This window comes from Drosophila takahashii, chromosome 2R, assembly GCF_030179915.1.
Source record: "Drosophila takahashii strain IR98-3 E-12201 chromosome 2R, DtakHiC1v2, whole genome shotgun sequence".
NCBI classification, from domain to species: Eukaryota; Metazoa; Arthropoda; class Insecta; order Diptera; family Drosophilidae; genus Drosophila; species Drosophila takahashii.
The window spans coordinates 20,717,078-20,736,866 of record NC_091679.1 but is presented as its reverse complement, the minus strand read 5'-3'; the positions used below and the strand labels follow the sequence as shown (position 1 = coordinate 20,736,866).

Here is a 19,789-nt window from a genome sequence, read left to right as displayed (position 1 = left end):
TTTGTATTTGCATTTTGGGCCCAAACTTATAAGCTCTCAAGACAGGCAGCAAACGCAGGCCGGATCCCTAAAAGAGTGCTGCAATTGAAGTTTCAATTGCGTTTGCAAGTTGGATTCCATCTACTGTGCACTCTCTGCTTGGGGCAGCTCGGCCAGAGGTGTCAGCCTGTCGATTTCAGCCTCCATCCATTGGGATCTGCTTGTCAGAGTCTTTGGACAGGCTCCTGCTACGATCCTGGCCAAAAGGAGTACGTTATCTTGACTAGCTGCTGACTCTCGGTGCAGAGTATATGGAAAAGAATTGAAGAATCCATATAGACTGCCAGTGAAGATACAATGGCGGGTACTCGCCGCTAATGAAGACACAACTGCGAAACGTCACCTTCACGACCAACTGCACATTCTTTCGCTTCGGTAATGGCCTGCCGAAATTGTCAGCCATAATTCTGGCCCTCGGCAGTTTGCACATCGATGGAGCCAATAAACAATGATGAATCACTTATAAATTGTTGCCATATTTCGAAGGCCCACCTCCCGAAACATTGGGCCCGGGTGGGCCGATCGCCGCCCACTGGAGTGGAGTGGAAATTGAAATTGATGACGTTGCTTCTGGCGAGGCTTTTGACTTGTCGCCGCTTAAATGCTGCCGAGTAAGAAGTCCGACTTCTTTGCTTCCCCGCGGTGTGGTTGTTTATTTACAAACATTAACAAAATAAATGACATGCAAATAAAAAGGCAAATGCGAACGCCGATGCGAAGCGACCTGGCTGCGAAGAAGTTTGAGTAGACAAATTATTGTGATGCCACGGGGCTAGAAAAGTGGGCGGGGTAATCACTAATGGAAACTGTCATCCCTCAATCGGCGAACGCTAAACGCAATTCATTCAAAAATTCGCGCCAGAAAAGAGGGCCGAGGAAGTCAATGGCGGGGGACCGTTGATGGCGAGGCATTTTTAATTTGGGCCGCAATAAGTCGTCTTTGCGACGACTTTCGCATTGATTGTTTTTGGTCGGTAGTAAAAATGACTCTTAGTCACGTAATTAAGAGCAAACTTATTAATCGCCATTTGACAACTCGCGCCAGTTGCCTAATTAAGTCAAATTGCCTGCAAATCGAAATTTTATTTAATTGCTTTTCCCGACTGACGTTTCTTTTTTCGCCCGTTGCCTTCCCCCATAATACTTGTTATGCTGAATGGAAATGAGGCGTTGTCAAGTGTCTTGCGGTCGTGTCTTGCTAGTCAAAGTGAAAATTTGGCAGTTTCGAAAAGGTTTCCCTTCTCAGGAAGTCACGGGAATGGGTTAGGTATTGGGGTTTGGTTTGGTGGGCTTACATCGTCGCTCGGCATTTTGCTTTGCGGCAAAAGTGTTGAGAGCACTGCCGTTGACAGCTTCCGGTGGAGAGCGCCGATGTCGGTGGGCAGGAATGTACAAAATGTTATTATAATTATAATTTTGTGTGTATTTGCATATTCGCCAACGCCAAAGGTTCAATGGGCGAAAGCCGAAGGGGGTTGTGTGGCTTGCTGGCTGTGGCAGCTGTGGGCTTAACAAGGCAAAAGTTGTGTCTCGAAAAAGTTGGCAGCGTTATGAAATGTTTGCGGCAAGCTGCATAGCATGCTGGTACCTGCTGGTACTTTCCTCTTCGTGCGCCTTCAGAGTTCTTAAGCATTTTTCCGAAATGTGAAAAGAGTATGCTCGACAAGCTCAATAATTGTGAACGGGGTCCGACAAGACTCATTAATTCATTCACAACTTAATGTCGATGCATGTAAAGGGTATAACCTCCAGATATCTATTAATTATGCCTCGATTTATTTGTGCACACTTCGTTCTATTTTCAAGTTTATTTTGTCCTTCATTTAAGAACATTTTTAAATCAAATGGTCAAAAAATTAATGTGCTATTTTCAGCACATTTTGCTGTCATTTGATTTTATTTATTCAAAAGTAATTTATAAGAAATATTAAAAAGCTAGATGTCCAATTACCTCTTCCAAAAGTGACTTTATCCTACACCTTATAAAGGTGCGGGTTGCACTTGACTTCCAGCTAGTGTGGAAGTTTATTAAAGACTTAAGCCAGAAAAAAAGTCTTAAAGTCTCAGAATCTGACTTGGTATTGGTTCATGAAGGGCCAGAACCAGTTCGGAATTATATATAAGACGAAAAGGGCAAATCTAATGGTAAGGTCGTATTGGAGCAAAGGAAAATGGTCTAATGCGTGCTCGGTGTCAAACGAAAACATCCTAACGCGTTCTAGGCAATCCAAAGAAAATTAAAGAATTTTCATTTACAACCCTAGTCAAAAGTATTTTCTCAAATTTGAATGTTAACTGTACTCATATTTTGAACTTATAATATAAACATTTTGGCACCTATGGAAAGAGCACTTCAATTCCGTTCAAATGACACAAAAATTTTCTTAACCCATTAAGCACCCTTTGAAAAGTGAGCAAATTAGACAATTTTTTTTGAAAATAAAATTTTCAACTTTTTCCCTGGGGCTTAAAATAAAAATGTTTTGATGCAAAGTTGTTACCCAATCATAATTAATAATAACTGCAAAAAAAAAAATTTCAAAATATTTTTCCTTGTATTTTTTATGATTTTTTGAAAATAGCTACTTTTGCCGCTTTTTCTTCCTTTTCATACAAAATTTTACTGAGAGGTCTCCATTCAAAAAATCATAAAAAATACAAGGAAAAATATTTTGAAACATTTGTTTTTGCAGTTATTATTAATTTTGAATGGGGAACAACTTTGCATCAAAACATTTTTGTTTTAAGCCCAAGGAAAAAAGTCGAAAATTTGACTTTCGCAAAATTTGCTCACTTTTCAAAGGGGTCTTAAGAACATTTTTGTGTCATTTAAACGGAATTGAAGTGCTCTTTCTATAGGTGCCAAAAGTTTATATTATTAGTTCAAAATATAAGTACAGTTAACATTTACATTTGTGAAAATACTTTTGACCACCCCTGTATGTTGAAATGAAACTTAATTATACCCGTTACTCGTAGAGTAAAAGGGTATACTAGATTCGTGCAAAAGTATGTAACAGCTAGAAGGAAGCGTTTCCGACCCCATAAAGTATATATATTCTTGATCAGGATCACTAGCCGAGTCGATCTAGCCATGTCCGTCTGTCCGTCTGTCTGTCTGTATGAACGCTGAGATCTCGGAAACTATAAAAGCTAGAAGATTGACATTTTGCATGCAGATTCTAGGAGTTCCTACGCAGCGCAAGTTTGTTTCAAAAGGGTGCCACGCCCCCTCTAACGCCCACAATCGCTTATATACGATTTTAAAAATTTCAATATTTTGGAAAAGTAAAAATGCAGTTTTATTGTGTTTATTGATTTAAGAACCATGTGCTAAAATAATAACTTTTCGTTCTTATTTCAAGAACATTTTAAGCTAAACTAGATTTTAAGTACCAATTCAACTTAATTCAAGCACATTTAGAACATTTTGAACTTTAAAAAGGCATTTCTATTTTTAAGAACATTTTCAACTCAGATGAAAACGTCAGAATTCTCTCTGTGTACCTTTCTAGTAGTTTCAATGGACAGTCAATCCATTCCGTTCGGCTTAAAGTAATAAAACTAACTCCCACCTTCTGATTGTGACTTGCTAGATACTTGTAATTGAGAATAACCGAATGGCTTGTGAGGCAAAATCCGATTTCTCGAAAAGCCAACCGTCAGCAATTGCATTTATGCTGCAGAGTATCATCCCCAATTGCATTCTGGAATCATTTGATACGCTCGTTTGTACCTCTGTTCGGCAGCAGGCAAATCGTTCCATTGTGCCCCAACTGGGGAACAAATGTAGCTTTTAATACATTGTCACTGCAATTGACATATTGTCAAATGGCAATACAATGCGACTTTCCCTTTGATGCACTACTCTCCCCACCTACCACCCGGAAAATCATGGACATACATATGGGGCCGGGAAAACAATCGTACGTATCTGGTCCTCGAGCATTTGGATCCGTAAAGCAGCTTTTAATGTTGCGTAATAAATTGAAAAGTAAGCAAGCGTATAAAGCGTACACGCAGACCCACAAACAGCAGGAGAAGAAGGGGCCGAAGGAGTGGAGGGCAGGGTTTAGGGTTTGGCATTGGCAAGGCGACTATCACTTTCAGACAGTCATAAAAGTAAGTTTAACAATGCCATCTGCCGCGGCTTTTGCTGTTGCTGTTGCTACGATTGCTGGTGCAATCCAATAAGAGACACAAAGATACTTATTGAGTCCAACAGTGGGACTCAGATCTGCTGGGATTGAAAAATTCCTCCACTTTGTATTGCTTGAATACCCGAATACCCGGCTACTCGCATTCAATTTTCAGCATCTCTGCGATTTGTTACTTGCCATTTCCTAAGCCCCGCCCTGCCATATTTAATGTCACGTATTTGATCAGAAAATTAAGGATCAAAAAGGCATTTGTGTAAGCATCTGAAAATGTTGTGATTTATTGCGCCACAGCCGTCCAAGCAGTGGGGATTTGCAGGGACAGTGCCACACATCCGTATGATGAACGAGACCCAACAGCTGCCGGTCCAGAGCTTCTGTCGCTGGCTCAGACTGTTTAGTTTTAAACTGGGACGTGTACAATTTAATTTAATCTTTGGATTTTCCTCGGCACAAGCTGTCTCCTTTCCTCCTTGCCTCGTTGCCTCGTTGCCTACCGCCCTCTGCTGGCGCTGGCTACTCATTCGCTCGCTTTCCCGCCCGGCGTCTCATAAATTTTGCACATGACTGGCGCAGAACAAAGTGGAGGACAAGAAAATATGGGAAATCTTTTAATTTTCCAGGTTCCTTTTGTGTGTTAGATTACTGTATTTCATTTCATTTTATGCGGCTTCATTGACATTTAGAAGAGTCGGTGTTTTTCTGTGGGACGGACTGTGTTTTCCCAATTATCTGAATTACTTTCGCTCACTGTCCTCGACAGCCACTTACTGGGAAAAGTGATAAATCACTTACCTCAAGAGCGATATCCTTTGAGCAGGACAAGGGTTATCGCATCGAGATGAGAGTGGACGGCGAAAATGCGATGTCGTTGCAATTAGTAAATGTGGCAAAGAATATTTCAAATATTAATTAAATTTACGGAATCTTCATCCGATAATAATCTGAAAGAGCCTGCCACTTGCACCACTCCACTCCACTTCCTGTCAACTCGTCGAGCAGTCAATTTAATTTGCTGAGAGCTATTGCCCGCTACGGCACGTAAAGCAATTTGAAATGAGCAACTGACGGACAAATTTAATAAATTTTTCACTTTTCGAGAGCAGTGTGTGTGGATCCGTGTCAACCGATAGCCCAACATAATTATGTCGTTCCATATTGGTGATGATTTTTGCACATTGCTGCAATTATTGTCGGTTTATGCTAATGAAAAATCAATGGAAAATTCCGTCGGTGTATTTTTTCCCCGGTCATGTTAATTGCTATTTCCAAACTATTTACCTATCAATCTCCGCCGCTTGGATAATAAAGCCGATCTGCAGGTACTAGAGATGGTGGGGCTGCAGGCACCACCTTTGGATGGGTAGAGCAGCGTGCACTAAAAAAAATGCCAAAAAGCTAAGTGCACAAGCTCTATCCGAGCAAACAATGCTTGGAGCGAAACAAATCTAGCTTTGGCGAGATAAATTGTGGTTGGAATCGACGCCATTCTCATTCCAAATTTAATAGTGGGCTGTTGCTGATTCCGGGTTTTAATAAATACAAAACAAACACGGGGCGTATACTCAATTTACGGCCAAGCAGCCTGGACACAGCCACGAGGGGGCCAGAACGCTGGAACAGCGGCTGGCAGCGGTTATTTTTGGTCTTTATGTCAAATGAAGCGTGCGAATGCCATAACGCCCCCAAAGCCTGACCATTATATGCGCAGCCCCTGGGAATGTGCGCTGCAGGCACTCTACATCACTCAGCAGGCTCGCCACAAAAGGGGGGGGCGAAAGCCCTTTGTGTGTTTGCCCAACAAGTGACCAAAGACGGCCCAAAAAGACAAGCGCCGCTTGTTGATAAAGTCATCAGCCAAAAATCGATAAAGATAATAAAAGACGAAGGAAAATACCCAGAATATATACGTTCGCCGATGTGTAAGTTGGTGTGCATGGAGCCAGGGAAAGCGTTTTGAATGCGATTCCAGCCCAGTTTTATTCCTGTTTGTTGTTTTCGCTCCATTTGATTGGGGACCCTGAATGCGAAATTCATTTATTTTCTTAAAGACCCGCACCTGATGCCTCCCCCTGCCGCTATCCAACACCAGTAATTTAGCAAATTAGAAGCACGTGACGTCACTTTTAATTCCAGTTGATTCAATTCCAATTGGTGCACTACTCGCCGCGCCGCCTGAACGGACTCACTCATGGCCTCACTCAACAGAAAGTTAGTGCCGTAAGGCTTGTGATGCGCAAACAAAAATAATAGAACAATAAATTAAATTTGTGCGCCATATTTAAAAACAAATAATGGCTCGTGGCTCGGCGCATGTTTGCGAACATAGACAGCAATTGCAGCACCATAAATTATGCATAAACATTCATGCAAATCAACACTGCCAACGCACCGGGCGTTGTTTGTGCAGGATGTTGAGCGCAGCGGGTGGTTGTTGGTTGGTGGTTGGCGGGGGTCCAGTTCTGGGGAGTTGGGTGTTGAGCGGACTCATAATCGAATTAGTTGCAATAAAGCACGAAATTAATTTCCGGTCCCACGCCGCAAGCCGCAAAACATAATTGCGGTGCGGGAGTGAAGGTGGAAGTGGGAGTTGAAATGGGAATGGGAGCACGCCAATCGGATCGGTCCACTTTTCGGGTCCAAATCCAACTTCTGTTCCAGTTCATAAAGCCAGGCGCAGAATGGCCAATCGCACGGTATGATAAGGCGCAGCATAAAAGGATAACGACTTGAGCCAACCGCATGCGAATGCTCATAGTCTGCCAATATGGCCGACTGCCCGGACAAACGAGGCAGATAAAAAACGATTGCAGCGATACGAGCTGTAAATAAAGAGGGACCCTGGGACACTCTGCAGGCGCACAAACTTAAGATTGCGTCGCATACAAATTGAATTTTGCGGCTAGGGGCAGGCCTTTGTTTGAGCAGCGGGCAACGCAATCTCTCCTGGTCAGACTGTGGATTATGTGGCAGAATATTCACGAGAGCCCCGGCATGCCTCGCACTCGCCCCACTAGATCTTCCTGCCGGAACTCGCCATATATGCGAACTTCTATGGCATACTATACTAGGTTGTTGAAAGTTCCCCGATGCTGCATGAGAATTCCTCCGCACTCGGTGTTGCTGCACGGAGTCCATGTTGATGGATTCACGCAGCCACCCAGGCTTTCAGTTCCCAGCTTTTTAGCCATTCTGCCAGCCCCTCCAGGCTCTCAGCATGTATTGACTCTGTATTTCTTTCTGTGGCGCTCGCTTAATGGCACCGTCCCCTGCGGCCAGCCATATGCAATATTTCTTCAGTCCTTGCAGTGTCTGACGAGGCAACTCTGCGAAGGAGCCTGTCGATATAATCGGCAGGCAGGCTGGCTACCCTACCCCAAATTCTGACTGGCACTATGCTGTAAAACCCACCAGGCAGCAGTTAAAACTTTGGGCCAGAGCAGCGTCTTTTGAGCTTGGCCAACTCACGCAGGCCCCAAAGTGCTATTACTGAAATTGAACACATCTATAAGTTGTCTTTTACCATAGACGGCTGGGCCCACATCCACATCCAGGATCGGGTAAGCTCACTTACCCTCTTAGCCACACACGGGCGTATATATGAGAGCAGAAGGCAATGCTTTTATGGTAATGAGCTCGCATTACATGCAGCAGCGAGGAAAAGCGAAGAAAATATTTTGACACGACGCCCACACTTAATAGAGGCGCAGCGGAACTTTTGCACGCACCCTCGTCGGAGCATCGACGGCTTATCACATAACACTGAATGAATTCGCCCCGCGCCCTTTGCTACGCCCATGACCGTTTCACTCGCTGATTCAGTCTTAAAGCCAGTGCAGGCGTTCAAACTGTTTATTTCCTGAACTTCACTTGAGAGCATTTTCTTTGCTAAATTGTAGAATGAGCGCGGCTGGGAGACAGCTAACGCTTCCTTTACAGTTCCCCATTGTGGGCCAAGCACGCAGTCAAGTCAAGTGTTTCGTCCTTCTTCTAGTTACACACGCAGCGAAGGTCACATTTCATGCGCCTCATTTTTACGGCCTGACTGCTCCAACGTTGCCCCTTTTGTTTTTCACAGGGAAACATTTTTAAATCTTGATGTCGTGTGCTCATTTCGCCCGGCCATTGTTTTTATTGTTGCTGGCACTTTCATGCTTTTCTGCCTGTGCCGAGGGGGCACAACTTGATCTTAGCAAGGACCTTGAACCTACTAACAAGTCATAACGCGAAAAGATGTGACAAGGGACTTAAGAACCAATGGTGCTTTAAGTCTCGAGATCTGATTTGCATTTTGTTTTTAGATTAATAAAAAGTAATTTCTTTATAGATTATAACTTTCTAGTCCTGTGAACCACTTTTGAGGGTGTGCGACGGCGACTATTTAGCCGCTACAATGAAAATCTGCTGGGATGGTCCGATCGCAGCAAGAAATTCACCAATCAAAAGGTATTATTATTTTCTTAACATTTTGATACTAAGACTTTTCAGAAGTTGATTGTCGAAAAACTAGGGAAAAAATAAAAAAATACAAGGGAGAACGCTATAGTCGGTTGCACCGACTATCAGATACCCGATACTCAGCTAAAGGTAGTGCGAGGGAGATAGATATGGGACGTTCCACATCAACCCGGCCTTATACCCGTTACTCGTAGAGTAAAAGGGTATATTGTATTCGTATTCGCAAAAGTATGTAACAGCTAGAAAGAAGCGTTTCCGATCCCATAAAGTATATATATTCTTGATCAGTCGATATAGCCATGTCCGCCTGTCCGTCTGTTTGTCCGTCTGTCTGTCCGTCTGTCTGTCCGTATAAACGCTGAGGTCTCAGAAACTACAAAAGCTAGAAGGTTGAGATTTCCCACACATATTCTTGGGCTTCCTACGCAGCTTCCTCTAACGCCCACAATCGCCCACTAACGCTTTTAAAATGTGTCTTGCGCCCACATCTTTAAAGATTTCCGAGAAGTATAAATGCAATTTTGTTGTGTATATTTATACCTACCGAAATTTTTAAAATCGGACCATTCATTAAAAAGTTATACGCAATCAAAATTGTTTATATATCTATCTCCCACGCACTCCCTTTAGCTGAGTTACGATTACTAGATAGCGTTCTTTCTTGTTTTTAAATATTCCCTTCTACTCTTTAAAACACAATTTTTCAAATATTTCTGAATTTCGAGTTAAATTTTAAAAATAATAGGATCACTTTATCATATAGCTGACATAGGAACGGTCGAAAAGTTATATGGGAATTAAAAGGAAACAAATTATAACTTTGTTGATTTGTATTTCATTCTTCTCTAAGATATAGCTTTTCTTTAACATTTCAAAATTTCGAATTAAATTTAACAAAATTCGGACGTCTATATTACATAGCTCCCATACACCCAGAGAAATGTGGGACTATTTTTTAGGTAACGTATGACCTAAAAAATTTAAATAGACTAAAATTTCAGATTTAGGTAATGGGTTACCTAAAAATATTAGCATGTGGACTATGTTCCTACTTTTTAGGTAAAGCTAAAGAGATTTTTATAGGCCATCGTAACCTTCAAATTGGTCCATAAGACCTAAAATTTAGGAATAATTTAAAGTCGATTATCACTCACAACTTAATACAAATATTGGTCCCTAATATTAATAAACAAATTATTCGGTTATTTAAGTTTAATGTTAAAAAATTTATTAGACTTTTCTTAAAGCTAGTGATGGAAAAGTTTCAATATTTAAAATCAATACCTACGTGGACTATTTTCCTACTTTTAAGGTAATAGTGCCCTATTCTAAAAATAGAATTCGCCTGAGCCCCTTGAAGCAGGCTTTGGTTTTGCCGCAGGGCCTTTAAGTAGTTCCGTAGACCAGAGGCTAGCCTATTGGACTCTCGCGCAGAAGACCCGGGATCGATTCCCACCGAGGACAAAATAAAGTGATTGTTTTTTCAGAAAGATAAAATATTTGCTTTTCCGAATAATACAATATAAGCAATTAAAATAATCAAATATGTTACTATCAATAGTAAAAATCCTAGCTTTTTTTTAAATACCTAATATTTAGGTAATTCTGACCTAAAAATCTAGTCCACTAGCCATTTTTTTAGGTAACCATTACCAGAAATAAATTCAAGACTGCGTACAAAATATAGTCCACATGGACAACATTTTAGGTAATGCATGGCCTTGGCGCGTTTTTCTGGCCATATTTCCTAAAATTTTAGGTAATTAGGCCCCTTTTTAGTCCATTTTGTTTTCTGGGTGTAGGAAGGATCAAAACAGTAATGCCAAAATAGTACAAAAGCAGGTAAATTTTGGATTGTTTTAACATACATAATTAAGTTAATCTAAATTTAATGTTTTTGTAAGTTAATTGATCTGCAAGGGTATAAAAGCTTTGGCTGGCCGAAGCTAGCTTCCTTTCTTGTTTTCTTAAAGTCTTGGTATGCAATCCTTGAAGTTTTTGAGATGCCTGAGATCACAGCAGATTTGTATTTCTTCGTGTATATATAGTAGTCGTTTTCGCACAATCTCCTGGTGAGCTTCGTCACTACGTGGAGTGCCGTCCACAGTGATACCTATCGAATTGTAGAATAAATTTTTAAAATCATGCCATTCGTTAAAATGTTATGCGCGATCAAAGTTTTATATCTCCACAGTGATGATAGAAAAACACTTTCAAAATTCAAAAAGCATTCAATATTTTGGGGAATTGTGTGTTTGTGCACTAAAAAAATGCAGAGAACTCAGCGTTCATCCAGACGGACATGGCTAGTGATCCAGATCAAGAATATATATACACCCAGAAATCCGTTCGAAACGTTCAAAAATCAAGCCCAAATGGGGTAAAAAATGCGTAAGCCCGTTCGTTGTCAGTTCATGAACGCTTGTTCATAAAATTTCACCAAAATACTGGCTTGCTTTGAGCGAATGGGGTCACTTTTTGAACATATTGGTGTTGAATTGGGAAGATTTGAGAACAAACGTTCAAAATGTGAGAACAAAAAAAGGAGAACGGATTGTTCGCAAATCATGAGAAATGTTCTTGATTTTTTTCGTTCTTTTTTTTATGGGTGTACTTTATGTACTGTATACTGTGTTTATGCGAGGCCGAATTCACGATTTCATTTCTCGATTTCAGCAAATCCGTGTCTGCATAAACGCCATTTCGCGAATTCGACAACACACAAAAGTTACTTTTTCACTTTCACCGTTCTTTCTCCCAAACCAATTGAAATTGTTAAAGACTTGCTTAGCAATCCTATTAGTTTTTATACCCGTTACTCGTAGAGTAAAGGGGTAGACTAGATTCGTGCAAAAGTATGTAACAGCTAGAAGGAAGCGTTTCCGACCCTATAAAGTATATATATTCTTGATCAGGATCACTAGCCGAGTCGATCTAGCCATGTCCGTCTGTCCGTCTGTCTGTCCGTCTGTCTGTCTGTCTGTCCGTCTGTCCGTCTGTATGAACGCTGAGATCTCAGAAACTACAAAAGCTAGAAGGTTGAGATTTCCCACACATATTCTTTGACTTCCTACGCAGCGCAAGTTTATTTTAGGCGAGCGCCACGCCCCCTCTAACGCCCACTATCGCCCACTAACGATTTTAAAATGGGTCCTGCGCCCACATCTTTAAAGATATCCGAGAAGTATAAATGCAATTTTGTTGTGTATATTTATACCTTTCGAAATGTAGAAGACATTTTTCAAATCGGACCATTCATTAAAAAGTTATACGCAATCAAAATTTATATATCTATCTCCCTCGCACTCCCTTTAGCTGAGTTACGATTATAAGTCGGGACACCAACCCGAGTTCGCACTCCCTTTAGCTGAGTGACGGGTATTAGATAGTCGAGACACCAACCCGACTATAGCGTTCTCTCTTGTTGCAATACAATTCGATTGGCTATTACCGGACCATCACAGCAAATTTTCAATTCTGCGGCTATATGTAATAGTCTCCTTCGCACACTCTTCTGGTGCGCTTCGTCACTACTTGTATTGCCGTCCACAGTGATATTGGATATTTAAGGCACTCAACTATAGCGTTCTCTCTTTGTTTTTAGTCGAAAGTATAAGGGAGAGGTCTGTAGGTTACGATGTTCTAGGTACCGTAAGCGATATAAGTCGCTTCAAAATAAATCAAAAAACATTAATACCTATAAGTGTAAAATGTAAAGACAATTTTAAAATCGGACCATTCTTTAAAAAGTTATGAACAAATAATGCATTTTTCGCCACTTTCAAACTGCTTGCTTATCTCAATCTCTCTCCCACTTATTTAGCTGAGTAACGGGCATTTAACGGTCAACTAACACAAAACGAGTCGCGAAAGGGTATCCTGTAATGAAAAAAAACCACCATTTCCGTTGAGTTCAGAATAAAATCTGATTTTAGTTTACTACTTACTCAAAAGGCATGTTCTTTAGATTAACAAGGAATAGCACTGCACCTTTTAAGGTTTTGAGTTACAGATCGTTATTTACTTTATATTACTTATTCACTTAAAACGAGCTCGTCAAATCATAGATTTATTATAGAAAGTATTCTTCCTAAACAGGTCAGGAAAAATTTTATAATGTTTCTCAAAAAGAACGTAGACTGTTCCAACTTAAAGACCTACCCCGTAATATCTTTACAAAATATACAATATGTGTAATCCTTAAACAATTGAAAACTGACTCTAAGCATTAAATGAGAGCAACCGTAGAATATTGTGACATCTGATTATGAGAAGTGCGAGCCGGCAACGCAGAAAATAATTGGCGAAGACGGAATAAATAAATAAATAAGTGAAATGAAAAAAGAGAAGCAAGAGAAAACAAACATACAAGATAGAAATGTTATAATCATTGGCGGGTGAGAACCTGAAGAAAAATCTTGAATTTTCCTGCGTCGACTGTCTGGCGCAAGCGGCAACATTTTAGTGGTAGTCTGTTGTTTTCTGCCCTGACAGAATGGCTTCAATAAAAACACTAACTAAAGCGAAAGCAGCGAAGCCTTCACGAAAAGACAAAGAAACTTTTCTCCCTACACCAAGCACACAGGGTAATTCTTAGTTAACGAGCAACCAAAACGTATTCACGCTCAGCTAATCCCCCAGGGATCCCCTGGGCCTGAATACTTGTAGTGTACAGATTTGCCGTCGTTGCACAGTGTGTGTGGGCGCTGGTGTGTGTATGCTTAGGACCCAGTGCAGTTGGATAGAGCCCTCTACGGTCGTTCTATTAAAGCCTAATTGTGGCCAATTACTTGCTGCTCAGCTAATAAAAACGTTAGAGATATTTGCGCATTTCAACTAATGATTTTCTGCTTAGGCCTAAGCAAACACTGCCAAAATTTAAGTGTCCGGTTGAGTAGCCCATGCCATCCGGTGCGTGAATTACACCCACACAGTCCACACAACATCTCATTAGCAGGCGGCTGACACAGTTATTAATAATTCATTCAGTGCTAATAGAATGTTTGTAGTTCGAACGGCACACATGACACAGAAGCACAAATCCCAGGACAGGAGACACGAAACCCAAGCTCTTTCGATAATTAGCCAATTTCCTGAATAATTCAGAAAAATTCTATACTGATACTTGGACAGTACATGTGAACCCAGCGGGAATGTGAGAAGTTGGTTTTTGTGTTCTTGAAATCCTGTTCCTTTTTGCAGGCGGCGGTGTAGGGATAGATAATTTCTGAGCGCTAAATGAGGGTGGGTTTCTGAGTAGCATCAATATCAGGCCATTTATGCGCTGTGTGATTTCTGTGGCACTACGATTATAATATTTTTAAACAAGAAAATCACCAACTTATAATATTCAAAAATCCTATGATTTACGCCAAAACCAAAAGACTTGTTCTCACATTTAGTTTTAATTTTTAGTAATTTTAAAAGTCGTAGAAAAAATATTAATAATTGTTAATCAAAAAAATTAAACTATATAACATTATTATCATAATGTCTATAATGATAATATTAATTTATTTTACTCAACATTTTTCAAATAATAATAAGGATGAATGTGGGATTCAACCAAATTATAGAGAAAAGCCACGGTAAGACGATTAAAATATTTGATCACATTTATCAAGTAATTACATTAAATTACAAAGAAAACTATTGTTGCTTTTTACATTTTTAAACATTTTCTGTGAAATAAAATAATTTGATCGTCAGATCGTGGCCTAAGCCATTTTTAAGTGTTGTTAAAATATAAAAATTCGTGTTGGTGGTATTGATAACACGAAAAATGCCTAACATACCAATAATATACGTAACCTTTAATGATTACGGTCCCTGAAAAGTATTTTTTAAACGAAATACTTATTTGGCGCCAAAGTGTGACCGGACTTTACAACGAAATTTATATCAAATCTGCATTTAGTATTATCAAGTATATGATGCAGGGTCACATCATTTTTAAATTTGTTGGAAAAAGTGAAAAAAAAGTGAAAATAGTTCATTTTAATCTAAAAAACAATAAAAAGGTGAGTGATAAAATGAATTTTGTCTTTTTATAACCTTTATTTCAGCGTTACAAAGGTTAGTATCACAGATATTTTCGCCATTAATAAATATACGCCTCCGGATGCTATCTTCAACACAAATTCTGCATTTCAGTGACACTTGAAATGTTTTTAATCTTTACCAGTGGTAAATGGTGTGAGGTGTTTATTAAATGGTTGTATAAATAGTACTTCAGTACTAACTTAGTTGTTTAACTTAATCAAAATATAACATTTATTTCAGCCAGGCCGACTGAGACTTCTTGGGACCAGAAGTGTTGCGCCTGCGTTTGTCATATTTTATTTATTCTTCTCATAGTTTTTGATATAGATACCCGACATAAAACAACTGAACAGATGGTAAATGATCGGCCATGGCAAACCAGGCAAAATTTCTGGAGAGATCCTTTAATTTTGTGCGGAGACCTAATAATGGTAATTACTCTTATTATTATTCCTGGTCTTACATTCATATCTAAATTATGTTTGATATTTTCAGAAGACAGACAAGAAATGGATATCTAAGTACTGCATTCGGCCAAGCAAAACCCGGGAATGCTTCAGGCATTAAAAATTTGTAGTTCCAATGCTTCGATTGTAAATATTATTAATAAATACACAAACAAATATTACAAAAAACATGATTTTTATTGTGGAAAATCAGATACTGCAAAGCAGTGCAAAACCAAAACTGCGAGGGTCTGGAAAAACCAAAACTGGGAGGGTGTAGAAAAGCAGATATTGCAAGTGGAGGAAAACCATAACTGGGTACGTGTGGAAAATCTATAATGCGGGAAGTCGAAAAACCAGTGGATTTTGTCCTGCATTCTTCTGCCAGAGATCCAGATAGAAACCTCATATCCCCCTTACTTTTTGTGTCACCCCCGTGTATTTTGAAACCAGAGATGGAAGAAATGTAAGGGGTGAATGAGGTTTAGTCCCTTCCGCTTCTATGGAGAAACCTCTTGAAAATATGTTATTTTCCAGAGGAATTTTCCCGGTGGGAACAGGTGGGACTCCCCCCATCAATCATGATTGGGGCGAGGCGAGCTGCTCGTGTAATTTTCCAGTCATCACTTCGCGGGGCCGACTTCTTTTTTGTCTTGATTATGCAAAGTCTTAATTGAGGGCTTAATTTGTAAAGCCCAGGCGGAAGATGTAATTTATATTGCCTGCTCGATATCATGCAGCCCATTGTTAATGCCCATGTTGGGGCCTCATTAAATTTCCAGTCATAAAACTCTTTAGGTATTTGATTGACTTTACTTTCGAGAAGCCTGAGCCAGTTTGCTTTTACAATAGTATCTTGACCAGTTCGCTTCCTATTTGGAAACTTTTGCACTTGGAGTCCGATGGGCTTTGCCAAAAACTCGGCTTGCGAGTTTCAATCAAACGGAAAGCACTAAAAGATGCCAGCCAATATTTATCTCCAAAGAGTCGCACAATGCGGGTTGAACACAGGAAGATAAGCCGGACCTGCCGGAGCAAAAGTCACAAAAATAAATGGAAATTAAAAGTTGGCAGCGCCCTGATTGCACTGCATCTGAATGACAATCGAATGGCCAGCAGCGCCGTAAATTATGCTAAGTCTTTTGGGTTGCCAAACGATGCTTGCATGTGCATGAAATTAAATAAAAACCATAAAATGGAGCGCGTTCAAAATTCATGGATATGCTGATGCTTCTGCCAAATGCAATACTCCCTGGGAACATCTTCTTGGGGGCCTTACGACTTGTGCGTACGTGCGTTCGCGACTTGGCTAACATGACATCATCGTGCAATGAACGAAGTCTAATGAATAAAAATGAATTTATAAACCAGAATAAAAACAATGTTTTTTGACGGAGACACAATGAAGTGATGTGGAGAAGAGACGGGGGAAGCCTCAGCAGGCTGCCAGCCAGTCTACGCACTGATCCAGTGACTCGGGTAGGCAGTCAGCCAAGTAGCGGGGCTCATAACTAAATGTGAAACTTACATGCCGTCCACGGATCTGGTTCCAATTTCCGTTTTTGCTGTAGCAGCAGCATCAGCATCGCCTTCCACCACAATACCCGAATTGTGCTTCGCCCTTGCTTGTAATCCGTTATTTAAATATTGTTTGTTTTTTATTTGCCTTTGCTATTATGCTTCTGGGTATTTTGCATAAATAACTATGAACAGGACAGAGCTCGGAGCGTAGCAAAAAGCTGGCCTGAAATGGCACACACTCTACTAAAGATTTTCATATGCACACAATCAAATCAAAACAGAACAAGTCAAGTCGAGACAACACAAGACGAGGCAAAACAAAAATTTGCCGAGTAAGGCGAGTACTTTATGAGCCACTTTTTAGTAGAACTCGAATCTAAATATTTGCTGTGCTATGTTTGCCCAGGCAAGTTGACATTGTGACTCCGCTCAAGGACCAAATAAGTCGGTCGGCCACAGGGCGTATAATAAACGCCCATTACTCATACGTTCGCGTCTGCAATGCTCATTAGCCTGCACACAAGTTGTCAAAATAAACCTAAAACTGCCCCGTAGACGTGTGGCTTCGGACTATCAGGCGTGTCAGCCGCATTTAGCTTAACGGTGAGGAAGGACCTTTTAGGATGAGGCGTGACAAACGCCTAACCCACACTAACGTTCTGCCGTTGGATTTCTGCATGTCAGACCCCGAGGTGACGAAACACTCCTGTTCCTGTTTCTACCGCCCAACTGGTCCGATGACAGTCCAGCATTGACATAGGACTTCCGCGTTCCCACATGGACGACCTTGTTGCCTTGCACGTGTGTGTGTGCGTGCGCGCTTTTAAATATCAAACTCGCATTAAAATTGACATCGAAGCGGAAATACATTTAATTGCTTTTTGCGTGTCCGTTCCCCTGCCGTCCTCGCCAACCCACTTTAATCACACGGATACCACTCCAAAAACACGCACACACTTCGTTGCGCTGGGATCTCCGCCACACATGAAACGACAACGACTTTCACCATTAGCGCCCGTCTCCAAGGGATTCGCTAACAAATATTTGCCTTTTCCTAGCAACTTTCATATGCTCTTATTTGCCATTTCATTGAATGCCGACGGACTCCCGATCTCCGAGCTTCTGTGTGTAAGCTTTGATACTGACGAATAGTCGTAGGCCAGGCTTCTTTTTAAGTTCTGGACTGGAATTTCAGGATAGCTTGTTTAAAGCACGTAGCTGGAAAATAATTGCTGGCTATTTTTATTAGCTCAACCTAATTTTGTTTATGGGACCAAAAATTAAATCGCTTTACACTGTTATATTGACTCAACTTCTGATCTAATTGAAATCTAATCGATACAGTGGTACGCTGGTGGCTAGCTAGAAGCCGAGAATGTCTTTATTTTAGTGGACTCACCAAAATTCTTTTTCTGATCTCATCCTATAAATTTGTTAGTTTATAAGCTCATTTTTGACTCTTTGAAGGAAAACATTTTAATTATTTTTCTTTTCTTCTACGATTTAGATTTGAGGTATCTTAAATTTCATTTATACTTGTTCCAATTGATAACCAACCCAGTTGGACAGGTGCCTCCCGTGGGGAATGAGGGGTTCCATCTATGTACCTGCCGTAAATGATGTGTTTTCAAGCGACGTTCGTGTTGTGTGTTTGACAGCAGCCAAGTTTGTGCTTGCCGCAGGCCGTAAACCAAAGCCCAAACTTCGAAATCCCACATAAATAAGCCAACTCGGGCCAGAACGAGTCAAAGGAAGGCAGCAGGAGGCGAAAAGTCACATTAAGCACGTGTCATACTCACAGGCGAGAAACGGCCAACTGTGGATGGCTTTCCAAGTGTGGCTGAGCCCGGAATGGATGCTGGAGCGGATTCCTGATTCCGGATATCGATGGCAGTACTATGAATTTTATGTATTAACTAGCTGCCGGCACTCGCGACTTTCACTTGGCGGTGACTAAACCCGGGCTTATCGGTCATGCACTGTTCGCACTGGAGTCACCGTCAGACATACGTCCGCAACGCTGACACACCGACGCAACTCGGATGCAATGCGATTTGGGTCAAAGTGGTAACAAAACGACAATGCAGCCGCACATTTCACAGTTGTCACTGCCGCTGCCTGTTTCTCGGTTCCTGTGGCGCTCTGCCGTCTCTGTTTCCGTTTCCGCTTTCACTTTTTGTCACCGTTGACTTTTAGTTGCGTTCGCACTCGCAGTGGCACCGCCAGAGTAGGGAAGCGCTGCAGGCTGGAGAGGTTGACTTGACGCGAAATCACTGGCGAATTTTCAGGCAGCCACGCATTAATTTCCCGAACACAAGTACCTTAGCGAGATAAATGCTAAATGCACAACTTGAACTTGGGGATCGCGCGTCACCCTTTAATTGTGGCACCTCTTCGAGCCTCAATCTCACTTTTGCCGCCGGAAAGCCTCAGCTTCAGCTTCAGCTTCAACTTCAACCTCAGCCCCGCACTCGCGTAGCCTTGTTGTCTGTGTCGATTGGGCGCTAGAGCTCGATGCGTTCTTGTTGTTGTTGCTGGTAGTAGGGGGCTTGGAGCGATGCCGTCGCTTCCGCAGCGTGCACAGCTTTCGACGAGCAAACGAAGTGGACTGACAGGACGACCCGCGCCGACCAGGACTCAGTCGGCCTTCGGGAACGCTCGTCACTGGAAAAGAGAGCCCGCACATGCGCCTGGCTCTGCCGAGCGAAAGCTTCCGGCAGCTTTCAGGTCAGCGGCACGAGTCCACCCCTCGCCTTCCGCATCCCATTTCGGACGATGAAGCCACCCAAGCCGCGGCAGCTGATTCCCCTCGCTTCCAGGACTTAAGAGAGTCCGTTCCGCGGCCCCTCTCTTAGGTCTCTTCGCAGGGACTGCGAATTCCCTGGTCTCCGAGATGCCCAAACTGTGTCACATTTGCGAACGGAACTCACTTTGCCAAAGTCACGTGCCGGAGCGTTGGGCTGCTGAAAGAACGCACTAGCCGAACCTCTAATGACGCTCACACTTCGCAGGTAGCGGGTCCGTGTCCCGCAAATTGATATCCTAATGCAACCGGCAGCCATATGAGCGGACCGACGGACAGTTGACCGCCACCAGCGGAGCCGCAGCTTGCTACTAAACTTCTGC

At 41.6% G+C, this 19,789-nt stretch overlaps 1 protein-coding gene across 8 annotated transcripts in view; it reads right to left on the bottom strand.

Annotated features, from left to right (window-relative positions):
* The window catches only part of dpr12 (defective proboscis extension response 12), a 105,676-nt gene extending 86,419 nt beyond the window's left edge, over positions 1-19,257 (bottom strand). For 7 of the 8 annotated variants that reach the window (XM_070213142.1, XM_044392685.2, XM_044392689.2 and 4 more), the window contains exon 1: positions 18,463-19,257. The gene's annotated coding sequence lies outside the window, so the exon portion shown is untranslated. Of the gene's footprint in view, positions 1-18,270; positions 18,430-18,462 lie in introns of those variants that run through there. The other variant, XM_044392686.1, reaches the window with a different exon arrangement.
* Between the last annotated feature and the right edge of the window lie 532 nt (positions 19,258-19,789).